Genomic DNA, 15,982 nt, shown 5'->3' with positions numbered 1-15,982 from the left:
ACAACTTTGTAATTGTCTTCATCGATGACATACTCGTTTATTCTCAGAGTAAGGAGGAGCACGGCCAGCATCTACGACAGATCTTGGAAACTCTAAAGGCAGAGAAGCTATACGCAAAGTTCTCCAAATGCGAGTTTTGGATTCGTAGGGTGGATTTCTTAGGACACGTAGTTAGTAAAGAAGGGATACATGTAGACCCTTCCAAGATCAAGGATATTGAGGGTTGGGCAACCCCGAGAAAACCAACGGAGATCAAGCATTTCTTGGGCCTTGGGGGTTATTACAGGAGGTTCATTCAGAATTTCTCCAAGATCGCCAAGCCCCTCACCACTCTAACCCAGAAAGGCGTACCCTTCAAATGGGATGCAAAACAAGAAGCTGCTTTTCAAACCCTGAAATAAGCCCTCTGCAGTGCTCCGGTGTTGTCTCTGCGTGAGGGAACGAAGGATTTCGTAGTGTATTGCGACGCTTCCAATCAAGGGCTAGGCTGTGTACTTATACAGTGCGGGAAAGTGATAGCTTACGCATCCAGGCAACTAAAGACCCACGAAGTAAACTATACCACTCATGATCTCGAGCTGGGAGCTGTGGTCTTCGTTCTAAAAATTTGGAGGCACTACCTCTATGGGACAAGGTGCACCATTTTCACAGACCACAAAAGCCTCCAGCGTATCCTGAACTAGAAAGAACTAAGCATGAGACATCGACGATGGGTCGAGCTGCTAAACGACTATGAATGCAAGATCAAGAACCACCCGGGCAAGGCTAACGTAGTGGCCGATGCCCTAAGCCGAAAGGAATACTCGGGCCGTCGGGTAAGAACACTAACGCTGACCATCCATTCCCACTTGTCTTCGCAAATCAAGGAGGCCCAACTGGAAGCCTTGAAGCCAGAGAACGTTGCAAACGAAGCCTTCCGGGGAATGGACAAGAATCTCACAATCAAAGAGGACGGAGCATACTATCTCATGGACCGGATCTGGATCCCAAAATTTGGAGGGTTCAGAGACGTAGTCATGAATGAAGCACACAAGACACGATACTCCGTCCACCCGGATTCAGACAAAATGTACCTGGATATCAAACAACATTTTTGGTGGCCGAATATGAAAGCTGAGATTGCTACCTACATGAGCAAGTGCCTGACTTGTGCAAAGGTTAATGTAGAATATCAGAAGCCCTCGAGATTATTACAACAACCAGTGATACCTGAGTGGAAATGAGAATGAATAACAATGGGTTTTATAACCAAATTGCCTAAGTCGGCAGACGGACTGGATGCCATTTGGGTGATTGTCGATCGGTTTACTAAATCTGCCCATTTCCTACCAATAAAAGAAACGTATAAAATGGAGAGACTAACCCGGATCTACATAAAGGAGGTGGTGAGACTATATGGAGTACCGATATCTATTATCTCTAACCGAGATAGTAGATTTACCTCTCGATTTTGGCACTCGCTCCAGAAAGCATTGGGAACTCTGCTGGATATGAGCACTGCCTACCACCCTCAAACTGATGGCCAAAGTGAGCGAACCATTCAAACACTGAAAGATATGCTCCGAGACTGTGTGATAGATTTTGGTAAGGCTTGGGATGCCCACTTACCACTAGTGGAATTCTCATACAACAATAGTTATCACCTCTCTGTTGGGATGAGGTAGGAGACACCCAACTGGCGAAAGGACATGTACCAAATAGAAAACTCACAGGACCCGAGATCATCCGGGAAACAATTGAGAAAATCATCCAGATCAAAGCACGGCTCCAGGCATCTCGAGACCGACAGAAGAGCTACACAAACCAAAGGAGAAACCCCTAGAATTTTAAGTAGGAGATCGTGTGCTGCTAAAAGTCACTCCCTGGAAAGGGATGATACGATACGGAAGACGAGGAAAGTTAAATCCACGATACATTGGACCATTCGAGATCCTTGCGAGGATCGGTCCGGTGGCTTACAAGCTGCGGCTACCATCGGAGCTCAGCAACGTACACCCTGTATTTCACGTATCAAACCTGAAGAAATGTCTATCGGACGAAACCCTCGTTGTTCCACTCAACGAGATTGAGGTGAATGAAAACCTTATGTTCATTGAAGAACCGGTCGAAATCATGGATAGGGAAGTGAAACGTACGAAATAAAGCCGCATTCCAGTTGTGAAGGTTCGATGGAGTGCCAAACGCGGACCTGAATTCATGTGGGAACGTGACGATCAAATGATGTAGAAATACCCTCATTTCTTCTCTAGTTCTTAAGGATTGCTTTCGAAAGAATTTCAGGACGAAATTCCCTCTAACGGGGAGGATGATGTCACAATTAGCAAATTAGGGTTAAGATTTCTATCTTGTGCACGATAATTTCTTTGTGTAATCTTGTAACCCTACATTTGGTATAAATCAAACTTCAATGCTATATCAGTTTATACATCCAAAATTTTTGATTCAAGTCGAAACCTCCTCGTGTAGGCCCAAAAACTTAACCCAATAAGATAAGTCCACTCAACTTTGGGCCTTAGCCCAAGCCTTCTCAGCCCAAGCCCCTGTTTGGGCCAAGACTCTCCTATTGGGCCCTAATGCGGCGATAACCTCTCAAGTTGATCCTATTGGGCCTAAAGCCGTATTTTTAGTATCAATGGGCTGCAATTCACTATTAGGCTTCCTAATGGGCCAAAAATCTCTATTGGGCCTTCTCTCTAAACCAAAAATTCTTATTGAACCCAATCCATTTCTTATGGACCTATTATTGGGCCGGAACCATTTTGGGCCCAATCCAAGCCCAAAAACTTATGCAAACCGAAAACGCTATTGGGCCTAAGTGTTCTCGGTTGCCCTTCAAGCCCAAAAACCCTTTTTCTCCTTTCTCCTTGGTCCGATCGGTTAGCCCATTCAATAAAAAAACAAAAAGAGAGAAAATTTCCTAACTTGCCACCTCATTATAACCTTGCATGTTTCTATGTTTATTAGCCCTCCCCCCATGTAACTAAGACCCTCACATCAACTCTAGATAAGGTCAACCCCTATCACCCCCCTCCCCCCTTCATCGGCCGAACCCCCCTTATCCCCTCTCCACTTTTCATTTCAAACTTACACACTCATCTCATTTTAATCTCAACCCTCAAAGAACTCTCTCATCTCATTCCTCTAAAAATCGTGTGAGTGTGTCTATATTCAAAGAAGACTTCATCCAAACTCCACAAACTTGTTAAGTTTTTGAAAAACTCCTTTGCTTTATTCCAACTTTATATAAAAGATCCTTCTCTTACTCTTTCATTTTTCGTGTTTTGCTTCCTAGAACCACCTTAACTTCGAAAATCTCCTCAAGGAAGCAATTTAGGCCGAAAACCTTCTCCATCTTCCTCTTCAAAACCGAAAAAGCCCCAATCTGAGCTTTATACCCCTATTTTTCGAGTATTCTTTCTTTTGGGGGAGGATATAAGTCTAGTCTTGTGAAAGATCTTTGTATATTTGCTTGCATGTGTATGTTTTACATGTTATGTGTGTTGAAATGTTGTGATCTCATGCTAAAGGTCCATAAATTTAAGATTTTGTGCAAGTCTTAAGTTGTTGGAAAAAAAAGTTATCTTGTGTAACTTATATGATTTGTTGTTATGCTTAAAAGGTTATCTTTGATGTGTGATAAAATCACCATAAAGTCAAAGAACATGTTAACTCAAATTTTTGTCATGAAAACTTGAAAAATGGAAAATATGGAAAGTTACACTAAAAATGGTAACATTTTGGATATATAAAAATTGTTTTTACTAAAACTTGTAAAAATGGGCCATTTGTAAACATGTCGGTAAAATGGGCTTTTATGACAATTTGGGTAAAAATGGGCCTTATGCGACAATTTTAGTGAAATTGGGCCTTTATTGGCAATTTTAGAAAAATTGGGCCTTTATTGACAATTATAGTAAAAATTGGGCCTTTATTGACAATTTTGGTAAAATTGGACTATTTTTGACAACAATGGTAAAAATGGGATATTTTTGACACTTATGGTAAAATTGTCTATTTTTGTCACTTATAATTTGTAGTTGAAAATATACACTAGTACCATTATCTATAACATTAAATAATGGAATTCAATATTCGCGTAAATTTCGTTAAGGCTCTTGTGAGACACTCCTTCACTCGTACCTACTTAGTGTACATCGTAAGTCCTGTAGTTATAACCAGAGTCTCCTGGAGGGAGAGCAGGATATTATGTATAGATCTATACGGTGTTGACACCCCCACACCTGAGCTGCTCGCTACAGCTAGACATGCTAGTCTAGGGTGACAATTATCTTTTGAAACCGACGCCTGAAGAACGTCAAGATAGGCGCTCTCGTCATATTAGTAGGGTTGTAACGACTCACATAGAGAATAACAATAATCTTTTAAAATTTACGCATAACATATACGCTACTCATTTTATAAGGTACAAAACTACGTGTCGTTTATTTCATAACGAATTTCACCACTCGGATCTTAGGGTTTTAAGACCCCAACTTTTCGTATAACATAAAATATAGGATTTTCTGGGAATAATTCTCTATATATTTTTCAAACAAGGCAAACAATGAATACACATGCAATTATACATGATTTGAAACGAGACTTACGAACTATTTTTACAAGAAAATATTCGATTTTCTGGAAGTTTACAAACTATTACAAAGTTTTCTTACAAACATGCTTATGAACTCACCAACATTCTATGTTCACGCTTTTCAAAACGACTTGTATTCTCAGGGACTCAATAAGCAGGTTGGCAGCTAAGGAATTCGGACAATTGTTATATTTTTGAATTATCATACATTGTGTTATTTTGGATGTATTTCGTAAACAAACACAAAGATGTAAACAACGCATTTTGATATCATGAATGTATGATGATGATGGTTGCATTGTTTCATTCATATCAGTTGTTATGATATTACAAGATGAAGTCACCCGCCCCCGGACGTTTCCGCCGTCCCGGTTCGGGGGTGTGACAGTTTGGCGAACAGTAAGTTCAGTTGGTACATGTTGGTTATTTTATATACTAACATGTATGGGTTTTTTTTGTGAATGATGCTTTTCGTGTTTTTGAGCATGGTGAAACTTCAATGGGGGGTTTTGTGAATAAGAGTTTTGTAATTGTTACAATTTAGAATTCAATCCAATATGATTTTATTATTTTCTATCATGAGTTTATAAGTTAAAGAGGTGGAGGAATATCGAACACGCCAATATAAGATTAAAACTTTAAACATTACTAATTTAGTAAATGCTAATATCAAGGCTCGTAAATCATAAGCATCAAACATACTTAAAGTTTATATATATATATATATATATATATATATATATATATATATATATATATATATATATATATATATATAAATATTAAATTGGTTGGTATGGTATTGTCGTGATATTGAAAAATTGTACCACTACCATACCATGATTTCAGAATTGGTATGCTACTACCAACCAAACATATTGGTTACCGGTATTATTGGTTAGGTTGGTAACATGTTGGTTGGTTTTCCGTGATACATATTTGTCAGCCCTAATAGATTGTATCTTTAGTGGATATGCTGAGCATTCCAAAGCTCATAGATTTTATGTTTTAGAATCTAATGACTCTGTGTCTGTGAACACTGTTATAAAGTCAAGAGATGCTATCTTTGATGAAAAAAGATTTACATATATACCTAGACCAAGTTACATGATTCATCAATCTTTCAGCAAGAGTACAACTCAAGCTGAATATGTTTCTGGTGGTACAAGTTCTATGCCTGAACTTAGGAAGAGTACTAGAGCTAGAAAAGCTATATCATTTGGATATGATTTTTAACTATATTTAGTTGAAGGAACAAGGGATGAGATTGTGTCTCAACATCAATATTGTTTTAATATCGAGGAGGATCCAAAGACTTTCAGTGAAGCTATGGCTTATAGGGATGTTCATTTATGGAAAGAGGCAATCCAGGATGAGATTGATTCTATCATGCATAACAATACTTGGGTATTATGTGATTTACTGTGACAACCGTCAAATTCTGGTCAAGTCAAAGTCAAATAAAGTCAACAAGTCAAACCGGTCAACTCTACTAACTCTTGTATACTAGGGTTTACGTTATGTAATTATTGTACAATTTGCTATTTTAATAAGAAGTCATCACTTGGAAAGTTCGTATGTGTAGGATTCTTGAGCCCTAATCGGGGTAAGTGATGTAGCAAAGCGATAAAACACTATTACATACCCTTCGGAGGTGTGTAAGACTCTTAAACATGGCTTAACGGGGTTTACGGACCTTGTGTTACAAAGTCAAACACTCAAAAAGGTCACAAAAGAAGTCTCTCCCAATCTCTTTCACTCTATCTCTCCCTATGTGAAATCTCTCCCAAATCTCTCCAAGTATGTGAAATCTCTCCTAAATCTCTCCAAGTATGTGAAATCTCTCCCAAATCTGTCTAAGTATGCCAAATCTCTCCAAGTATGTCAAATATCTCCCAAATCTCTCCAAGTATGTCAAATCTCTCCAAGTATGTCAAATCTCTCCCAAATCTCTCTCAAAATCTCTCTCAACTTCTTATAATCACTCGGGGTATCCCGACCCTTAATTTAGTCGAAAACCGCTCGAAAACGGAAGTTTACGCGAAAAACAGCTTTAAGGAGCCGAACCCTCTTAAGGAGCCGAACCCTCTTAGGAACCGAACCTCCCTTAAGGAACCAAAACCTTTTGAGAACCGAAACCACCTTCCTGAACCGAACCTACTAAGAGACCGAACTTGACCTTCGGTCCGAGAATGCCACCTTCGATCCGAGAATACACCTTCGGTCCCTTTTGATGAGTCGCCTGCGAGATCTCTCGGTTCCAATACAACTGAACCCTGCCTTCGATCCGAGATGCAAAGCTGCTCAAGACCGAACCCTACTCTCGGTTCCCATCTACTTTCGGTTCTAATGGCTAGCACCGAACCTCCGACCCTGAACTTCGGAAATTCTCAACTTTTACCCGGTTTTCAATATTTTTAGCGTTTTGAGCCTGTTTTTCGTGATTTTAACGCGGGATTTTCACCCAAACTTATATTTTGACATATAAGACCCCATATTTCCATAAACTAATCACATTTTGAGGGTAATCAATATCTAAGACTAAAAATATAGTGGGTAAGTTATGGAGTGGAGTGTTGACTTATCCTTTGGGCTAGGACACAAGTCACCTCCCATACCCACTCCAAGACCATCCCCAGTTACTATTCCACCATACCTGGTCATATCATTGTCCTTTTTTCCACTCTTTTCAGCCAAGTGCCTTGACACAAGGATAGTAAGACCCTCATCTCTCCTCCCATTTCACTCACACTTCACCAAAAAGCAAAAACTCATTCTCTCTCACTATCTCTCTCTAATCTCGAAAAGTCCAAGGCTGATCACAAGTTCTTCATCTACTCCTAGTAAGTAATATCACTCCTCACATGATTATTTCTCCTTCTTTCTACTTAAATCATGGATATCTTACACAAACATCATCATATGTGTGTTAGATCTTCGAATCTTCAAGCACCTTCTAAGTGTTCTTGAGTTGAACACCTCCTTTCTTCATCATCCATCCTCTGAAATCATACAAGGTGAGTTCATACCCCTATCTTTTCATGTTTTTCTTAAGTTTTAAGGGGGGGAATACAAGTTAAAACACCAAGAACACAACTAAACTCACCCAACAGCTTTCATCAGAAAAGTTTAACTCCATTCACGGACTGTTTTAGTTAACTTAACCATTTTAGTTTTCAAAACTGTACTAGGTGCAAATAGTTCAGGTTCATACCTTTAAAATGACTACTTGCACACCAACATACGATGTTTCTACAATTTATGGTGATTTTTGCAAAACTTCCTATCATTTCAAGAACAAATCCGGACCAGTCTATGAATATGGACTTTTTCACACAAGTGGGAAGTCACTAAAAATCATAATAAAATTTATGAACAAACTAGACACATTTTCCAAACTCTCAGAATTTACAGATTCTGATTTGGACTTTTGATGATTTTTCTATAAATCTTCTAAGAACAGGAATAGAAATGTTAACACTAGAAAAATGTTATCTATTTCAGTTACACCTTGTAACTTGTTGAGCAAGGTGTGTATCATTATGTGCATATATGTGTTATACTATATGTCATTTTGTCTTGGTAAATGGACATACAACAGAAAACAAATGGATTTTTATCTCCACAAATATGGTAATTTATTTAAAATAAACAAAGTTTATATCCATTGCATTCAAACATTTTGATAAACTATTGTAAGTATAGTTTATGTTCACTACTACTACTATCATTTGATAAACTATAATAGGTATAGTTTATGATGCACTACACAAAAAGTTCATTACTAGAGGTTTCATTTACACAAAAAGGGTTTTCATTCACTTCACGTAAATCCGTTAATGACTAAATTGTGAGACATTCGCTTCATGTTATTTTTCAAGTAATGCACTATAAGTCCTGTATTGTAACCAGAGTCTCTTTGAGGGAGAGCGTGATAGTTGTGTATAGATTTATATTGGGATTGACACCCGACACCTTGTTGTTAGCTACAGTAGGACCTCGAGGTCTACGGGTGACAAATGTCATAACAGTTCCGACGCCTGAAGAACGTCGTTTCAGGCCATCTAGGTCATAGTATGGTTATAATAACTGACATAAATTATTAACAACTCATAGGAATTATGAGAATTTCATTAAATCAAAAGAGTTTATGTCAATTTAAACTTGCATTGTTTTACTATAAGTATGGAAATTACTTGTACATTTTGGTCTTTGGATTTAAGGCTGCAATTCACACTCTAAGGAAAATATTGGATTTTTCTGGAACAAACATTACTTTTACAAAGGAAAAGGTTTTAATCACTACATTCAAAAGCTTATGAACTCACCGACTTAATTGTTGACACTCTTTCAAACTACTTGTATTCTCAGGGAATAAATAAACAGGTAAACAAGTGCTTTTTAGGATGGGACGTTAAGGCGTCAAACATTTCATTTTTGTCAACATAATGTAATTGATTTGGAAACATGTAAATTTACTATGGTGTAACTTTTTCAATTATATTTATGTTGGTTGTGTTTACTTTGATCACTATTGCAATTGTTGTTATGATACTATACATGAAGTCCTCCACCCCCGGACGTTTCCGCCATCCTTGGTTTGGGGGTGTGACATTTACCTCCTAGTTGCAAGGCATTCAGATGTAAATGGATCCTCAAAAGGAAAATGAACTTGGATGGCACAATTGATAAGTATAAAGCCAAATTGGTTGTCCAAGGTTTTAGGTAAAAGGAAGGCATTGATTTCTTTGATACTTATCCTCCTGTTGCCAGAATTTATGCTATTAGTTTATTATTAACTCTTACAGTTATACATAATCTTGTGATTTACCAAATGGATGTGAAAACTTAATTCTTGAATGGTGACTTGGATGAAGATATTTACATGAAACAACCTGAAGGGTTTATGATACCTGGAAATAAACACAAAGTGTGCAAGTTGAAGAAATCATTATATGGTTTGAAACAAGAACCAAAACAATGGAATCAAAAGTTTGATGATGTTGTCTTGTCTAATCGTTTTGTATAAAACCAAGCTGACAAGTGTGTATATAGAAAATTTGATACTTCTGGTAAAGGAGTTATGATTTTTCTATATATGGATGATATGTTGATTTTTGGTACTGATTTAGAAGTAGTTGATAAAACAAAGAGATTCTTATCTTCTAGTTTTTAAATGAAAGACCCAAGGGGGAGGGGGCTGAGGTGATTCTTAGCATAAGAATCAAACAAGGAAACAATCGGATTTCAATTTCTCAATCTCATTACATTGAGAAGATATTGAAAAAGTTTAACTTTGATAATTGTTCTCCTGTTAGCACTCCTATAGATCCTAGTCTTAAGCTTCTACCCAATAGAGGATCTCTAGTGTCTCAAGTTGAATACTCAAGGGCTATTAGTTGTCTGATATATGCCATGATTAACACTAGGCCTGATATAGCATATGTTGTGGGAAGGCTTAGTAGATATACTAGTAATCCTAGTTCACGTCATTGAAAAGTTGTGAGTAAAGTATGCAAGTACTTGAAAGGGGCCATGAATTATGGTTTAACTTATAGTGGATATCCTTATGTTTTTAAAGGTTATTATGATGCCAGCTGGATTAACAACTTAGAGGATCACTCCTCTACAAGTGGTTGGGTGTTTCTTTTTGGAGGAGGTGTCGTTTCTTGGGCATCTAAGAAACAAACATGTATTATTAACTCAACCATGGAGTCTGAGTTTGTAGCATTGTCTGCTGCTGGTAAAGAAGCTGGGTGGCTAATGAATTTGATTTACGAAATTCCACAATGGCCAAAACTGATATCTACCATTTCTATCAGGTGTGATAGTGCTACAACCTTGGCTAAGGATTATAGTCAAGTGTATAATGGGAAGTCTAGACATTTAAGTGTTATACGTAGCATGATTCGTAAGCTAATCATAACTGGTGTGATATCTGTGGAGTTTGTGCGAACTCAGTTGAACTTAGCCGATCATTTAACCAAAGGGTTAGCTAGAGATTTTGTGCAAAAGGCGTATGTAAGGATGGGTTTAAAGTCCACCTAAAATCTTTTATATTGAGATACCCAATTCCCATCTAATGCAATATTAGATGATGAATTCATGGTGGAAAGATTGATATATGAAGATTGGAACACATTATTATTATCATCCCAAGGTATGTGTTCAGTACTGCAAGTTAAGGAGGTTGAAATTTTATTTATTAACAATGCTTTGAAAAATTGCATATGCAGGTGCACGAAAAAAAGAACTACATTTTTAAGAATGAATTTAAGTTGTTTCAAGAAGTTCGGACTTGAATTTGATATGCTTATTGAAGGGTGGGACACAAGCTAGTAAAATATAGTGTCAAGTTAGAATTTATGAGAATGTAAGCTATTTTTTGTATTATCTTCATGTATTAAAATTGAATAGAAAGGGGTCAATCCTTAGTGACACCCTGATATTTGAATATTTGGATGAATAATATACTAATGTGAAATTCAATCGTCACAACATTTCATTTATGCATCAGTTTGTTGTTGTTATGTTTTTTTTAAGTTAATCAAGATTACACTTAAATGGGAGAGGTTTGTTGGTGAATTGTTTCACTAATTGTATTTAAGTGCAATAGATTGACTTGTTGACCAAAATCAATCTTGATGAACATTAAACAAGTAAGGAAGGTTTGGATTACACACTTATTTAAGTTTATACAAGATTCAAAGTAAATGAAAAATTATTTCGGAATTGAATATGAGTTCGTAACTGAAATGATATCGAAACTGAAATGAATTCAGAATTGAAAATGGCTTCCAAACTGCGAACGATACTTCGGAACCAGAAATGGATTCCGATTTGTAAAAATGAATTTGGAACTGCAAGTTGTACTATTCACTTTCGATGAGTCGGAACTCATTGGAACATCTCACTTTGGTTTTCTTAACTGCTATCGGTAATGTACACTTCCGATGAGGTACGACTATCGGAACTCGTCGGAACAACTCACATTGGTTTCACAATTTGGGGTTTTACCCATCGGTTAAAACCATTATTTAGTGGCTACAATGCCCGTTTTTCTGACAGTTTTGACTGTTGGAGACAATTTTGAGATAGAAAACTGTCTTGTGACAGTTTTCAGACAAGAGACATATTTAGACAAGTTTTGGTCAAAAAGTTTTGATACATACGAAAAATATGCCCTATCATTCTTATTTCTTGCTCTCTAACTTCTGAGTACTATCGAATTGAGGATTTGGGAGTACCAACCAAATACTTCAATTTGAAAGTGTATAACACGATTCTCAGAATTTCCAAGTGCTCTTAACCCCAAATTTTTAAGAAAACTAATTCTAAATCAAAATTTTATTTAGATTAATATGCAAAGGGTTAATGTCACTATAGCCTAATAAACTATCATGTTCTATTTTAAATGGTCTTTCATGTTTTTTTTTTCGTTTAGGGGCATAAAGTCCATTTTTATATGTTAAAAAATGGCCTTAACCTGTAATTACGAGTTTCCTTAATGACGTGGATTTTTCAATAAAAAAAGAAATTAAACTAAAATCAACCTCACATCTTTATCCATTGTCTTCCTCTTCTTCCATAAAGCTTTTATGTTGCTCTCATTCATAGAAACCAAACAACATTCTTCCTCTAGAAACATAATATAAAATCCATCATAATCGACCCAAGAAATCATAAAATTTTTCTCCATAGGAGGTTCAGATAAATAAGAACGTCTTTACGACATCAAAAACATTGACCAACCAGTCAACAGAATCGAAAGTGAATTTATGATATGAGATATGAACTCAAGAATGCCATTTAATCCGGCCGCAACAATATATCTACTTTAGAACATACCAAAAACAACGATATCATGACCTCTGTCTGTAATCAGCGATCTCGGATATCGGTGCTGCAAAGAGATGGTTTCCAGATCTGTTTGACAAAAACAAGAACCATGGTAAATTTGAACCAAATCACAACTTCTATGTTTTTCTCACCGTTGGTTGTTTTTGGAACTCAAGAAACAGATTCAAGAATGAAAACGACAAACATCAAAGATTTTTGTCACCTGGCTGGACCTCCCATTCATTTTTGTCTCCGACGCGTGGACTAAGCTCCCATCCGTGGAAGTCACCCCCGATGCTCTGTTCCTCACACACATTTTGTTCCATATTTTTTTCCCAATTTTGTTCCAAATCTGGGTGTGATTTGCTTCTTTTGATCTTGGATAAAAAATAATGGTGGACGGCGAAAGATGCTAGTGGTGAACAATGGAAGATGTTGGTGGTGGGCGGTGGCTGTTGGTTTTTGGATTTGAATCTAAAACCAAAAAATAGAGTTTCAAACTGATGGATAAATATGTGTTTGAAACAAAGAGGTGGTGATTGGTTTCTAGGTAACAAGTACCTGATATTTTTAGGTTAAGACATCTAGTAGTAATTTCTTTCCTACGTTAAGTCATATAGATAATTAAAGTTCTTTTTATGTTTGAATCAAACATGTTCTTTTAATAATTTTCTTGGTTTTTGAAGTGTATTAAAATCTTTTATGTTTAGATCAAACATTTAATTTTTTAATCTATAAAACTAAAATACGATACAGGTTATTGAAGGGTTTACTGCTATGATGATGCTATTGTAATCAATGATTCTCTAAGCAATCAAAACAAGAGAGACAGAGACAGAGAGAGAGAGAGAGAGAGAGAGGGAGGGAGGGAGGGAGATGCCAACAAGTTTTTCAAAATCCACTTGGACATAATCACAACACATGTGGACCAATTTTAAATGATGTCGCAGTAAATCATTTTAAGTAGGCAAATGTTTACCAGATTACCACTTCCAATATTTGATAATGGTTTTTTAACACATTGAAATAGACTTTATGCCCCTAAAAAGCCAAAAAATAACATTAAGGACCTTTTAAACCAAATCTGAAAAGTTTGTTCGGCGTTTTTCCAATATGCTAATACACAATCGTCACCTATCCACACTGACTTTAACGAACATCCACACACCTTTACATACTGCCACCGAACACCCATCACTACCACCACCATTCTCTCAACCATTTCTCTCTCTAATACATTTTGTCACCTTCCTCTCCCTACACCGCCTTCAATCACCTGTATCCCTCTTTTCTTCTCTTCAAACCTAAAACTTATTCAACACCTACTTCCATCACCATCGTTGTCGCTTTGCATATTGATTCCTACTCCTCCGCCTTCATTCTACTTTGATTTCAGATTATGATGATCTGCAACCAGTGTTTAAAAAGCCAGTGTGCTAAGAATTGTCGCTGTCATTTTTACTTAACGACATCGGTATATTCGATTACTTTGATTCATGGGTGTTATATTAATCTTCTTTCTTGTTGCTGATAACGGCAATGTACTTTCTTTAATAACCCATTTACCTAATGTAACATCCTGTTTCGGATCGTTTGTGATTTAAGGATCGAGGGTTGTAACTTGGGCATGAGAAGGTTTTAAGGTTTTGAAGGAGAAAGGTTTAGGCCTTTTTTGGATATGAATAAGGTAGGTTGTGTGATAAAAGGGTTCGGGTGGTGCTTTAGAGCCCAAGAGTATCGGTAAAAGAGTTAGCTTAGTCTTTTATGAATTTTGGATTTTTTTTTCAAGGACTTTTAATAGTGTGATGAGTTTCTAGAAGCGTAGGGATTCTCGCCACCTTTCCGTGGATATAAGGTTCGTTGGAAACATACTTATAACGAAGGAGTTATGATAGTTTGAAGTTTTGGCAAGTTTGGCCCTTGGTGGAATAAGTTGGCAGATTTGTCCCATGTGCCAAGAAAAGGGACGTGTGGATGAAATCGGTACGCCTAGCATACGTAAAGGTAAGCCCCGCGTAATGATCAGGATGCCAAACCTTATTTTTAGGGTTTGGGCACTATATAAAGATCATTATAACCTCAAGACTCCCTTATGTATCAGCCTCCATGGTTCTAAAACCCTAATTACAAATCCTAGCCTCCCCCAAGAGTATTGTGAGCTCCTTGTGTGCATTTTTAATGGGTTTTCGTGTTCATTCAAGATTTAGGGCTTGATGCAAGTTGGTGGATCAAAGGGGAGGCTTGTAGATCTGAACTCTCTTCTTCATTTCCAGCTTATTAGAGGTATGAAGCTCCAACCTTGCTCATTTGAAACTTAGATCTAGTATTGTATGAGTTTTGGTCCCATTTTGGTCTCATAGGTGAGATCTAGTGGTTTTTCACCACTATAGGGTCTTTGAGTTGCTACTCTTAGTATGTCTGAGGTCATTAGTTCATAAAAGTGCTTGCTTGATGCTTATTAATGGACCATGATTGTGTCAAGGTGGTTTTTATGGGTCTTAAGGATTAATTTCCATTTTTTGGGCCTCTTTAAGACATGCAAACTGATAACATTGCCAACTTTATCAGTTAAGAGTGAATTTCGAAGGTTCCCTGAAGTTTGGGTGCAAGGAGAGTAAGTAGTTAAGTCAGGAAATCAATTTTGGTTAAGCCGAGTTACGCCCCGCGTAAGAGTTGGTACGCCTAGCGTACTGTGTATGAGTCGCGATGTGGTTCTCCGTGTACGCCCAGCGTAGCTGAACGTACGCCCATCGTACGACGTTCAGCTAGGCTTGGGCTTGTGTTGTTTTGGGCTTCACGTTCTTGGGCCACTTTGTTGTGTTGGGCTTTTTTGGGCCATCTGAGATCAACTTTTGGGACTAAGGATTACTGGGCTTTAGGTTTAGGTCCATATAGGGTTGGGCCTAATTTGGAAAATTGGGCCATTAGTGAGCCCTTGCGAATCCATTGGTTTGGGCCTTGGTGGGCCCAATGGGTTTGGGTCATTAGTGGGATTTCTTATCTGGGCTATCTTTGGGCCTAGGGCTGGGGTCTAGCCTTATGCAGTTCTTGATTATGGCATTGGGTGTTTGGCTCAGATCGAGAGTGGTTAGCAGCAGTAGCGGCAGTGTAAGCTTAATCGTGAAGCGTTTAGGTGAGTCTTCTCACTATATTTACCGGTGTGGTAATGCATGAGTGACCGGAGGGTCTTATTTATGTTGTCGCCCGGAGGGTCATATTTTTATTATTGACCGGAGGGTCTTATCTGTATTACTGACCGGAGGGTCTTATCTGCTTTATGTGTTATCATGCATTCTGTGTTTGGGACTTATGTTCTTATATTATTTTGTATATATGTTGAGCTATGACCGGAGGTTCCATGCCAAGCTGTGAGAGCGGAGGGTCTTCACTGAGACACATGACCGGAGGATCCATACCGAGTCGTGAGACCAGAGGGTCTTCACTGATACATATGACCGGAGGGTCCATATCAAGCTGTGAGACCGGAGGGTCTTCACTGATACACATAACCAGAGGGTCCATATCGAGACATAGCCATGAGAGGCTTAT

Source organism: Lactuca virosa, chromosome 9 (genome assembly GCF_052849685.1).
Source record: "Lactuca virosa cultivar CGN04683 chromosome 9, Lactuca_virosa_CGN04683_v6, whole genome shotgun sequence".
In the NCBI taxonomy this organism is placed as follows: Eukaryota; Viridiplantae; Streptophyta; class Magnoliopsida; order Asterales; family Asteraceae; genus Lactuca; species Lactuca virosa.
Note: the sequence above shows the minus strand (reverse complement) of the source record.